This window comes from Oncorhynchus nerka, linkage group LG17 (assembly GCF_034236695.1).
Source record: "Oncorhynchus nerka isolate Pitt River linkage group LG17, Oner_Uvic_2.0, whole genome shotgun sequence".
In the NCBI taxonomy this organism is placed as follows: domain Eukaryota; kingdom Metazoa; phylum Chordata; class Actinopteri; order Salmoniformes; family Salmonidae; genus Oncorhynchus; species Oncorhynchus nerka.
The window spans coordinates 15,801,440-15,813,590 of NC_088412.1; the positions used below are offsets into that span (position 1 = coordinate 15,801,440).

The 12,151-nt window shown below is 42.2% G+C and overlaps 1 protein-coding gene across 1 annotated transcript in view; it reads left to right on the top strand.

Annotated features, from left to right (window-relative positions):
* Positions 1 to 12,151, top strand: part of LOC115145432 (golgin subfamily A member 6-like protein 25) — a 22,036-nt gene that overhangs the window by 3,759 nt on the left and 6,126 nt on the right. The window lies entirely within an intron of this gene.

A 12,151-nucleotide genomic window follows, 5' to 3' on the forward strand; every position in this document is an offset into this window, starting at 1 on the left:
CATATACTACAATCTGAACTGGATGTATCTCAATACTGTCAAGTATCTTCATTTAAAATAGGGATGGTCAACTCCAGTCCTCGGGGCCTGATTGGTGTCACACTTTTGAGCCAGCCCCAGCTAACACACCTGACTCCAATAATCAACTAATCATAATCTTTAGTTTAAAATACAATTAGTTTAATCAGCTGTGTTAGCTAGGGATGGGGAAGAAGTGTGACATCACTCTGGCCACTGAGGACTGGAGTGGCCCATTCTTGATTTATAATGTCCTTGGACCAGTTTCCTGATAGCAATGGCATTTAGCCTAATGAGTTTTTTTTAATGATGCATCTTTCCCACAACAGCCGAAGATGTAACACGTTTCCCAAAACAACACGCAGAGAGAATGATCGCTAAGTGCATTGTTGAAGAATGTGTCGAAACTGATGGGATCGAAAGAAAGTGAAAACTTTCTCCATTCAAAATGTGTCTTTTAACATTTGAATTGACGGATCAATTCCTAGAGAGATATTACCACCTTATGGCTGCAAATATTAAGGCAGGTTATTCTAATGCTTACCAAATAAAAATGCATTAAATCACACATTTTCCCCATTGTGCGCTTTTGGCTACACATCATGAAATATATTGAGGCAACTTACAGACAGCCTACAATTAGCACAATATAATATGAAATGTATTTCAATATGATTGAAATAGGCCCACTCTTTATTTTAATGGTTGCGGTTTTCATTTGAAGAATATTTTTATGTCATGTTTGTATCAATTGCAAAGACACAGGCAACTTTATTTTGGAGTCAACTTTGTTCTGAAGTTATCTGCAGTCATAGAGATAAGATATACCACGTGATTCTATGTTTAGCTGAGATCTTCTGTGTATAAAGTGACACGGGAGGCCAAAAAAGAATGTAAGGATGCACTTAGCTGTTCTGAGGCAAGCATTCGTTTACGAGTGTTATAAAGTGCACCTTAATAATGATGGTTTTGGGAAACAGTTCATAGATTTAACTATGCTCCTACAAAGGTTCTAACAACGCACTTTGATTTAAGATGCTTTTGGGAAACTAGGCACAGGGATCTCCAACCCTGTTCTTGGAGCGCTACCCTACCCTCCTGTAGGTTTTCAATCCAATCCCAGTAGTAGCTAACTTGACTAAATTTACTAACCAGCTAATTATTAGAATCAATTGTGCTACATTAGGGCTGGAGCCACGACCTACAGGACAGTCGCACTCCAGGAACAGAGTTGGAGACATTAGCGGAATGGCCTTCTGGCATATGCCAGAAGGGCCGGACCACCTTTTATTGGGGTGGATTGGTAAAAAAAATGAAATAATATATGCACACAACATGACCAAAAGTATGTGGACACCTACTTGTTAAACATCTCATTCCAAAATCATGGGCATTAATATGGAGTTGGGGCACCTTTGCTTCTACTCTTCTGGGAAGACACTGCTGGAGACTTGCTTCCATTCAGCCACAAGACCATTAGTGAGGTCGGTCACTGATGTTGGCCGATTAGGCCTGGCAGTTGGTGTTCCAATTCATGGCAAAGGTGATCGATGGATTTGAGGTCAGGCCTCTGTGCAAGCCAGTCAAGTTCTTCCACACTCATCTCAACAAACCATTTTTCTATAGACCTCGCTTTGTGCATGGGGGTATTGTCATGCTAAAACAGGAACAGGCCTTGCCCAAACTGTTGCCACAAAGTTGAAAGCACAGAATCATCTAGAATGTGATCGTATGCTGCAGTGTTAAGATTTCCCTTCGCTGGAAGTAAGGGGCCAAGCCTGAACCATGAAAAACAGCCCCAGAACATTATTCCTCCCACACCAAACTTTACAATTGGCACTATGCATTGTGGCAGGTAGCATCCTGGCATCCGCCAAACCCAGATTAGTCCGTCAGAGTCCAATGGCGGCAAGCTTTACACCACTCCAGCCGACGCTTGGATTTGCGCATGGTTATCTTAGGCTTGCTCGGCCATGGAAACCCATTTCATGGAGCTCCCTGCGAATAGTTATTGTGCTGACGTTGCTTCCAGAGGCAGTTTGGAACTCGATAGTGAGTGCTGCAGCCGAGGACAGGCAATTTTTACATGCTTCAGCACTCAGTGGTCTCGTTCTGTGAGCTTGTGTGGCCTACCACTTTACGGCTGAGCCGTTGTTACTCCTAGACATTTCCACTTCACAATAACAGCACTTACAGTTGACTGGGGAAGCTCTAGCTTTGCAGAAATGTATCGAACTGACTTGTTGGAAAGGTGGCATCCTATGACGGTGCCACGTTAAGTCACTGATCTACTCCGTAAGGTCATTCTACTGCCAATGTTTGTCTATGGAGATTGCATGTGTGCTCGATTTTATACACCTGGCGTGGCTGAAATAGCCAAATCCATTCATTTGAAGGGGCATCCACATACTTTTGTATATACAGTTGAAGTCGGAAGTTTACATACACCTTAGCCAAATACATTTAATCTCAGTTTTTCACAATTCCTGACATTTATATCCTAGTAAAAGTTCTCTGTCTCATGTCAGTTAGGATCAACACTCTATTTTAAGAATGTGAAATGTCAGAATAAAAGTCAAGAGAATTATTGTTTTCAGCTTTTATTTCTTTCATCACATTCCTAGTGGGTCAGAAGTTTACATACACTCAATTAGTATTTGGTTGCATTTCCTTTCAATTGTTTAACTTGGGTCAAACGTTCCGGTTAGCCTTCCACAAGCTTCCCACAATAAGTTGGGTGAATTTTGGCCCATTCCTCCTGGTGTAACTGAGTCAGCTTTGTAGGGCTCCTTGCTCGCACATGCTTTTTCAGTTCTGCCCATAACATTTTCTATAGGATTGAGGTCAGGGCTTTGTGATGGCCACTCCAATACCTTGACTTTGTTGTCCTTAAGCCATTTTGTCACAACTTTGGAAGTATGCTTGGGGTCATTGTACATTTGGAAGACCCATTTGTGACCAAGCTTTACTTCCTGACTGATGTCTTGAGATGTTGCTTCAATATATCCGCATAATTTTTCTTCCTCGTGATGCCATCTATTTTGTGAAGTGCAACAGTCCCTCCTGCAGCAAAGCACCCCCACAACATGATGCTGTCACCCCCGTGCTTCACGAATGGGATGGTGTTCTTCAGCTTGCAAGCCTCCCCCTTTTTCCTCCAAACATAACGATGGTCATTATGGCCAAACAGTTCTATTTTTGTTTCGTCAGACAATTCTCCAAAAAGTATGATCTTTGTCCCCATGTGCAGTTGCAAACTGTAATCTAGCTTTTTTATGGCGGTTTGGAGCAGTGGCTTCTTCCTTGCTGAGCGGCCTTTGAGGTTATGTCGATATCGGACTCGTTTTACTGTGGATATAGATACTTTTGTACCAGTTTCCTCCAGCATCTTCATAAGGTCCTTTGCTGTTGTACTGGGATTGATTTGCGCTTTTTGCACAAAAGTACATTCATCTCTAGGAGACTGCGTCTCCTTCTAGAGAATGCGTCTCCTTCCTGAGCGGTATGACGGCTGCGTGGTACCATGGTGTTTATACTTGCGTACTATTGTTTGTACTGATGAACATGATTCTTTCAGGCTTTTGGAAATTGCTCTCAAGGATGAACCAGACTTGTGGAGGTCTACAATTGTTTTTCTGAGGTCTTGGCTGATTTCTTTTTATTTTCCCATGATGTCTAGCAAAGAAGCACTGAGTTTGAAGGTAGGCCTTGAAATACATCCACAGGTACACCTCCAATTGACTCAAATGATGTCAATTAGCCTATCAGAAGCTTCTAAAGCCATGACATAATTTTCTGGAATTTTCCAAGCTGTTTAACCTCTTCAACCTATGGGGGCGCTATGTCATTATTGGATAAAAAAAACGTTCCCGTTTTAAGCGCAATATTTTGTCACGAAAAGATGCTCGACTATGCATATAATTGGCAGCTTTGGAAAAAAAACACTCTGACGTTTCCAAAACTGCAAAGATATTATCTGTGAGTGCCCCAGAAATGATGCTACAGGCGAAACCAAGATGTAACCTCAAACAGGAAATGAGCTGAATTTCTGAAGCTCTGTTTTACTATCGTCTCCTTATATGGCTGTGAATGTGCTGTGAACGAGCTTATGCTCTCTGCCGTTCATCCAAGATGTCTGCAGCATTGTGACGTATTTGTAGGCATATCATTGGAAGATTGGCCATAAGAGACTACATTTGCCAGGGTCCCGTCCGGTGTCCTTTGTCTAAATTGGTGTGTAATTCTCAGTGGCAATCATTTTACCATGCGATACAGACAGAGAAGCACACTTCCAGGAACGATACATCATTGAAGAGATATGCAGAAAAACACCTTGAGGATTGATTCTAAACAACGTTTGCCATGTTTCAGTCGATATTATGGAGTTATTATGGAAAAAGTTCGGCGTTTTTATAACTGAATTTTCTGGTTTTTTTGGTAGCCAAACATGACGCAGAAAACGGACCGATTTCTCCTGCACAAATAATCTTTCAGGAAATCTGAACATTTGCTATCTAACTGAGAGTCTCCTCATTGAAAACATCCGAAGTTCTTCAAAGGTAAATGATTTATTGAATGTTTTTGCTGGTTTTTGTGAAAATGTTGCCTGGTGATGCTAACGCTAAATGCTAACGCTAAATGCTAACGCTAAATGCTAAATGCTAGTTTTGCTATGGTAGAGAAGCATATTTTTGAAAATCTGAGATGACAGTGTTGTTAAGAAAAGGCTAAGCATGAGAGCTAGCATATTGATTTCATTTCATTTGTGATTTTCATGAATAGTTAACGTTGCGTTATGGTAAAGGTTATGAGGCTGTAGTCATGATCCCGGATCCGGGTTGGCTCGACGCAAGAAGTTAAAGGCAGTCAGCTTAGTGTATGTAAACTTCTGACCCACTGGAATTGTGATACAATGAATTATAAGTGAAATAATATCTGTCTGTAAACAATTGTTGGAAAAATGACTTGTGTCATTCACAAAGTAGATGTCCTAACCGACTTGCCAAAACTAGAGTTTGTTAAGTAAATCTCATTTGAAAGCTTTTGCATTGAAATAATTAAACATACCGAACAAAAGCTGGATATAATTATCTTATGACCTAAGTCATTCACAGTGTTTACTGAAAATCAAAAGTATTGCATCTTTATTTTTTCAAAATTCTCACCATGTCTTGCAGTTGAACATTTGCATAATTTAACTTGTTTGTTTCTTCTTCTTTTTTACAGCTGGAGAACTCCAGAAGAATGGAAGTCTGCAAATCCATTGGACCCTTTCCACTTCTATTATGGTGGATAAATATGGATTTTTATGAATGTGTGGAGGAATAAGAGGTGTTTCATGGAGTTGTGTGAAATGCATCAAACACGATATGAAGCAGAATCTGGACCCTCTATTTCTAAAATTATCCGCCGCCATTGTTGCAACCCCTATTACCAGTCTGTTCAGCCTCTCTTTCGTATCGTCCGAGATTCCTAAAGAATGGAAAGCTGCCGCGGTCATCCCCCTGTTCAAAGAGGTGACACTCTAGACCCAAACTGTTATAGACCTATATCCATCTTGCCCTGCCTTTCTAAAGTCTTCTAAAGCCAAGTTAACAAACAGATCACCGACCATTTCGAATCCCACCGTACCTTCTCCGCTGTGCAATCCGGTTTCCGAGCTGGTCATGGGTGCACCTCAGCCACGCTCAAGGTACTAAACGATATCATAACCTCCATCGATAAGAGACATTACTGTGCAGCCGTATTCATCGACCTGGTCAAGGCGTTCGACTCTTATCAATCACAACATTCTTATTGGCAGACTCAACAGCCTTGGATTCTCAAATGATTGCCTCGCCTGGTTCACCAACTACTTCTCTGATAGAGTTCAGTGTGTCAAATCGTAGGGCCTGTTGACCGGACCTCTGGCAGTCTCTATGGGGGTGCCACAGGGTTAAATTATAGGGCTGACTCTTTTCTCTGTATACATCAATGACGTCGCACTTGCTGATGGTGATTCTCTGATCCACCTCTACGCAGACGACACCATTCTGTATACTTCTGTCCCTTCTTTGGACACTGTGTTAAATGACCTCCAAACGAGCTTCAATGACATACAACTCTCCTTCCGTGGCCTCCAACTGCTCTTAAATGCAAGTAGAACTAAACGCATGCTCTTCAACCAATCACTCTCCACACCAGCCCGCCTGTCCCGCATCACTACTCTGGACGGCTCCGAGTTAGAATATGTGGATAACTACAAATACCTAGGTGTCTGGTTAGACTGTAAACTCTCCTTCCAGACTCACATTAAGCATCTCCAATCCAAAATTAAATCTAGAATTGGCTTCCTATTTCGCAACAAAGCATCCTTCACTCATGCTGCCAAACATACCATTGTAAAACTGACCATCCTACCGATCCTCGACTTTGGCGATGTCATTTATAAAATAGCCTCCAACACTACTCAACAAATTGGATGCAGTCTATCACAGTGCCATCCGTTTTGTCACCAAAGCCCCATATACTACCCACCACTGCGACCTGTACGCTCTCGTTGGCTGGCCCTCACTTCATACTCGTCGCCAAACCCACTAGCTCCAGGTCATCTACAAGTCTCTGCTAGGTGAAGCCCCGCCTTATCTCAGCTCATTGGTCACCATAGCAGCACACACTCGTAGCATCCTCTCCAGCAGGTATATCTCACTGGTCACCCCCAAAGCCAATACCTCCTTTGGCAGCTTTTTCTTCCAGTTCTTTGCTGCCAATGACTGGAACGAACTGCAAAAATCACTGAAGCTGGAGACTCATATCTCCCTCACTAGCTTTAAGCACCAGCTGTCAGAGCAGCTCAAAGATCACTGCACCTGTACATAGCCCATCTGTAAACAGCCCATCCAACTACCTCATCCCCATACTGTATTTATTTATTTATCTTGCTCCTTTGTACCCCAGTATCTCTACTTGCACATTCATCTTCTGCACATCTACCATTCCAGGGATTAATTGCTATATTGTAATTACTTTGCCACCATGGCCTATTTATTGTCTTAACTCCCTTATCTTACATCATTTGCACTCACTGTATGTAGACTTTTTGTTTACTTTTTTCAACTGTATTATTATGTTTAGTTTATTCCATGTGTAACTGTGTTGTATGTGTCGTACTGCTGTGCTTTATCTTGGCCAGGTCACAGTTGCAAATGAGAACTTGTTCTCAACTAGCCTACCTGGTAAAATAAAGGTGAAACATATATATTTTTAAAACATTATTTCAAACACTTTCTAAAAATACCAGCAAATGAGCTTGTAACACAATGCATTCACCACTACGAAGTTTGCAAAGACCCCATTTCAGGGTTTCGTAAATCATTACATATGATCAAGACAGCTTTTACGGTATAGCTACTCTAATCAACACCGAAAGGTCAAGTATTTTTTATTTGTCTCTGCCCACTCAAAAGTATTAAGTCCTTTTTAAATCAAACCCACAGTTCCTGAACTAAAAGTGTTGACCACTTTTCCATTAGTCAGAATACACCCTGTAACTAAACAAGACTAATGTAATGGTTTGGTAGAGACTAGTCCTTTTATTACTATTGGTTGTGACAATGTAAAATATAATTTACATTGTTGCAGTCCATTGATTCACATTTTAATTGGATGGAGATAGGTCTACTCCAATGTACTAATTGTGAAAGTCACATTTTAGTTCAAATAAAATATCATATATATAATATAGTGGTAGCCCCACCAGCACTGTATTTTAATTGTTTTATCAATATTTAAGTCATGAGACAAGGCAATTTCAAGCCCTGAAATATGTACCTTTGCCTCACTGCTGAAGTTGACTGGTTACACCAGATTTGCCAGTTATTGCTGTGAGATGTTACCCCACTCTCCCACCAAGGCACCTGCCAGTTGCCGCACATTTTTTTTTTTTTGGGGGGGGGGGGGGGGTCTTAGCCCTCACCCGCCGATCCAACAAGTCCCAGATGTGCTGAGCTTGAAATTCAGGCTCTACGCTGGCCCTGGCAGGACACTTCAAGGAGTGGGACTCTAACCCAGAAGCTTATGAAAAATCCCGCTATGCCCCCCGACAAGAAATCAAACAGGCAAAGCGTCAATACAGGACTAAGATTGAATCGTACTACACCGGCTCCGATGCTCGTCGGAAGTGGCAGGGCTTGCAAACTATTACAGACTACAAATGGAAGCACAGCAGAGAGGTGCCCAGTGACACAAGCCTACCAGACGAGCTACAGTGCCTTGCAAAAGTATTCATCCCCTTGGCATTTTTCCTATTTTGCTGCATTACAACCTGTAATTTAAATGCATTTTTATTTGGATTTCATGTAATGAACATACACAAAATAGTCCAAATTGGTGAAGTGAAATGAAAAAAATGAAAAAAAATTATAATAAAAAATGGAAAAGTTGTGCGTGCATATGTATTCACCCCCTTTGCTATGAAGCCCCTAAAGATGTCACATAATTAGTTAAATAAAGTCCACCTGTGTGCAATCTAAGTGTCGCATGATCTGTCACATGATCTTAGTAAATATACACCTGTTCTGAAAGGCCCCAGAGTATGCAATACCACTAAGCAATGGGCACTACCAAGCAAGCAGCACCATGAAGACCAAGGAGCTCTCCAAACAGGTCAGGGACAAAGTTGTGGAGAAGTACAGATCAGCGTTGGGTTATAAAAAAATATCAGAAACTTTCAACATCCCACGGAGCACCATTAAATCCCTTATTTAAAAATATAAAGAACGTGGCACTACAACAAACCTTTCAAGAAAGGGCCGCACACAAAAACTCATGGACCAGGCAAGGAGGGTATTAATCAGAGAGGCAACAAAGAGAACAAAGAGAACAAAGATAACCCTGAAGGAGTTGCAAAGCTCCACAGCGGAGATTGGAGTATCTGTCAATAAGACCACTTTAAGCCATACACTCCACAGAGCTGGCCTTTACGGAATAGTGGCCAGAAAAAAAGCCATTGCTTAAAGAAAAAAATAAGCAAACACGTTCGGTGTTCGCCAAAAGGCATGTGGGAGACTCCCCAAACATATGGAAGAAGGTACTCAGGTCAGATGAGACAAAAATGTAGCTTTTTGACCATCAAGGAAAACGCTATGTCTGGTGCAAACCCAACACCTCTCATCACCCTGAGAACACCATCCTCCCAGTGAAGCATGGTGGTGGCAGCATCATGCTGTGGGGATGTTTTTCATTGGCAGGGACTGGGAAACTGGTCAGAATTGAAGGAATGATGGATGGCGCTAAATACAGGGAAATTCTTGAGGGAAACCGGTTTCAGCCTTCCAGAGATTTGATACTGGGACGGAGGTTCACCTTCCAGCAGGACAATGACACTAAGCATACTGCTAAAGCAACACAAGTGGTTTAGGGGGAAACATTTAAATGACTTGGAATGGCCTAGTCAAAGGTCAGACCTCAATCCAATTGAGAATCTGTGGTATAACTTAAAGATTACTGTAGACAAGTGGAACCCATCCAACTTGAAGGAGCTGGAGAAGTTTTGTCTTGAAGAATGGACAAAAATCCCAGTGACTAGATGTGCCAAGCTTATAAAGACTTGCAGCTGTAATTACTGTAAAAGGTGGCTCTACAAAGTATTGACTTTGGGGGTGAATAGTAATGCACGCTTGAGTTTTCATTTTTTTTGTCTTATTTCTTGTTTGTTTCACAATTTTTTATGTTGTCTAAATCAAATGATACATACCCCCCCCCCCCAAAAAAAAAATCGATAGTAATTCCAGGTTGTAAGGCAACAAAATTGGAAAAATGCCAAGAGGGTAAATACTTTCGCAAGCCACTGTAAATAAATTCTATGCTCGCTTCGAGGCAAGTAATACTGAAACATGCATGAGAGCATCAGCTGTTCCGGACGACTTTGTGATCACGCTCTCCCCGCAGCCGATGTGAGTAAGACATTTAAACAGGTCAACATTCACAAGACCGCTGGACCAGACGGATTACCAGGACGTGTACTCGGAGCATGCGCTGACCAACTGGCAAGTGTCTTCACTGACATTTTCAACCTCTCCCTGTCTGAGTCTTTCATGCAGAACACCATAGACCCTGTGCCCAAGAACACTAAGAACACTGTGCCCAAGAACACTGCCAAATATTACTACCAACCCGTAGCACTCACATGTGTAGCCATAATAATATTTGAAAGGCTGGTCATGGCTCACATCAACACCATTATCCCAGAAACCCTAGACCATGACCAGCCTTTGAAAGCACCTCATGGCTACCAGCGTGAATGCTATGGGGCGGTAGTCTTTTAGGCAGGTTACCTTCGCTTTCTTGGGCACAGGGACTATGGCAGTCTGCTTGAAAAATGTAGGTATTAAAGACTCGGTCACGATTGAAAATGTCCGTAAAGACACTTGCCAGTTGGTCTGCGCATGCGTTGAGTAAACATCAGCCTAACTCTTTAATATGCTTTTTAAAAGACAGCTATCCAGATGCCCAGATATTTGTAAGCAGTGACACCATCCAGTACATTCAGTGCTTCCGGAAAGTATTCAGACCCCTTGACATTTACACGTTTTATTAAGTTAGACCAATATTATAAAATAGATTAAATCATTTTTATCCCCTCATCAAGCTACAGACAATAACCCATAACGGCAAAGCAAAAACGTTTTATTTTAATTTGATCAATTCTATATACAAAAACCCCTCATATCACATTTACATTTGTATTCAGACCCTTTACTCAGTACTTTATTGAAGCACCTTTGGCAGCGATTACAGCCTCAAGTCTTCTTGGGTATGATGCGACAAGCTTGGCACACCTGTATTTGGGGAGTTTCTCCCATTCTTCTTTGCAGATACTCTCAAACTCTGTCAAGTTGGATGGAAAGCGTTGCTTCACAGCTTTTTGCAGGTCTCTCTATAGATATTTGATCGGGTTCATGTCCAGGCTCTGGCTCGGCCACTCAAGGACAATCAGAGACTGGTCCCGTAGCCACTCCTACATTGTTTTGGCTGTGTGCTTAGGGTCGTTGTCCTGTTTGGCTAGCCACAGTAACCTAGCTGTTGAACCTTCACCCCAGTCTGAGGTCCTGAGCACTCAGGAGCAGGTTTCATCATGGATCTCATGGATCTCTCTGTACTTTGCCTCGATCCTGACTAGTCTCTCAGTCCTTGCCGATGAAAAACACCAGTGATGCTGCCACCACCATGCTTCACCGTAGGGATGGGGCAAGGTTTCCTCCAGACATGACTCTTGGCATTCAGGCCAAAGAGTTCCATCATGTTTACATCAGACCAGAGAATCTTGTTTTTCATGGTCTGAGAGTCTTTAGGTACCTTTAGGCAACCTCATAACGGGCTGTCATGTGCCTTTCACTGAGGGCCTTCCATCTGGCCACCCTACCAGAAGGGCCTAATTTGTGTAAAGCTGCAGAGATGGTTGTCCCTTGGAAGGTTCTCCCATCTCCACACAGGAACCACGGTGTTCTTGGGGACCTTTCAAAAATGGACATTTTTTGGTACCCTTCCCCAGATCTGTGCCTCGACACAATCCTGTCTCGGAGCGCTACGGACAATTCCTTCGATCTCATGGCTTTTTTGCTCCGACATGTACTGTCAATTGTGAGACCATATCAATTTCAAGTTTCACTGCAAAGGGTCTGAATCCTTTTTAATATATACATTTCTTAACCCCTTTTTCTCCAATGTCATAGTAGCCAATTGGTAGTTAGTCTTCTCATCGCTGCAACTCCCGTATGGACTCGGGAGAGGCGAAGGTTGAGCCATTTGTTCATCTGAAACAACCAAGCCGCACTGCTTCTTGACACATTGCCCACTGAACTCAGAAGCCAGACGCACCTTTCATTACGACCAGAAAATCCATATTTAACGGCAGTAGTTCAGTGCAGCCTGTAATGGTGTGGTATAGGCTACTATAGATTGTGTACCGCTCTAACTTAATTTGCATCGTTTCAGTCCAGCGATTCACAGGACATTCAAGGGCCAAATACTTTGAGAAGGACTGCTTCTATTCCCTCCCCCAGAGGTTGATGGGAAATTGTGCAAGTCATATTTTGGTATTAGAAAGGTTAAGATGCTTCCTGTGGATGGTAATAGCCTAAAGCCTTACTCACAC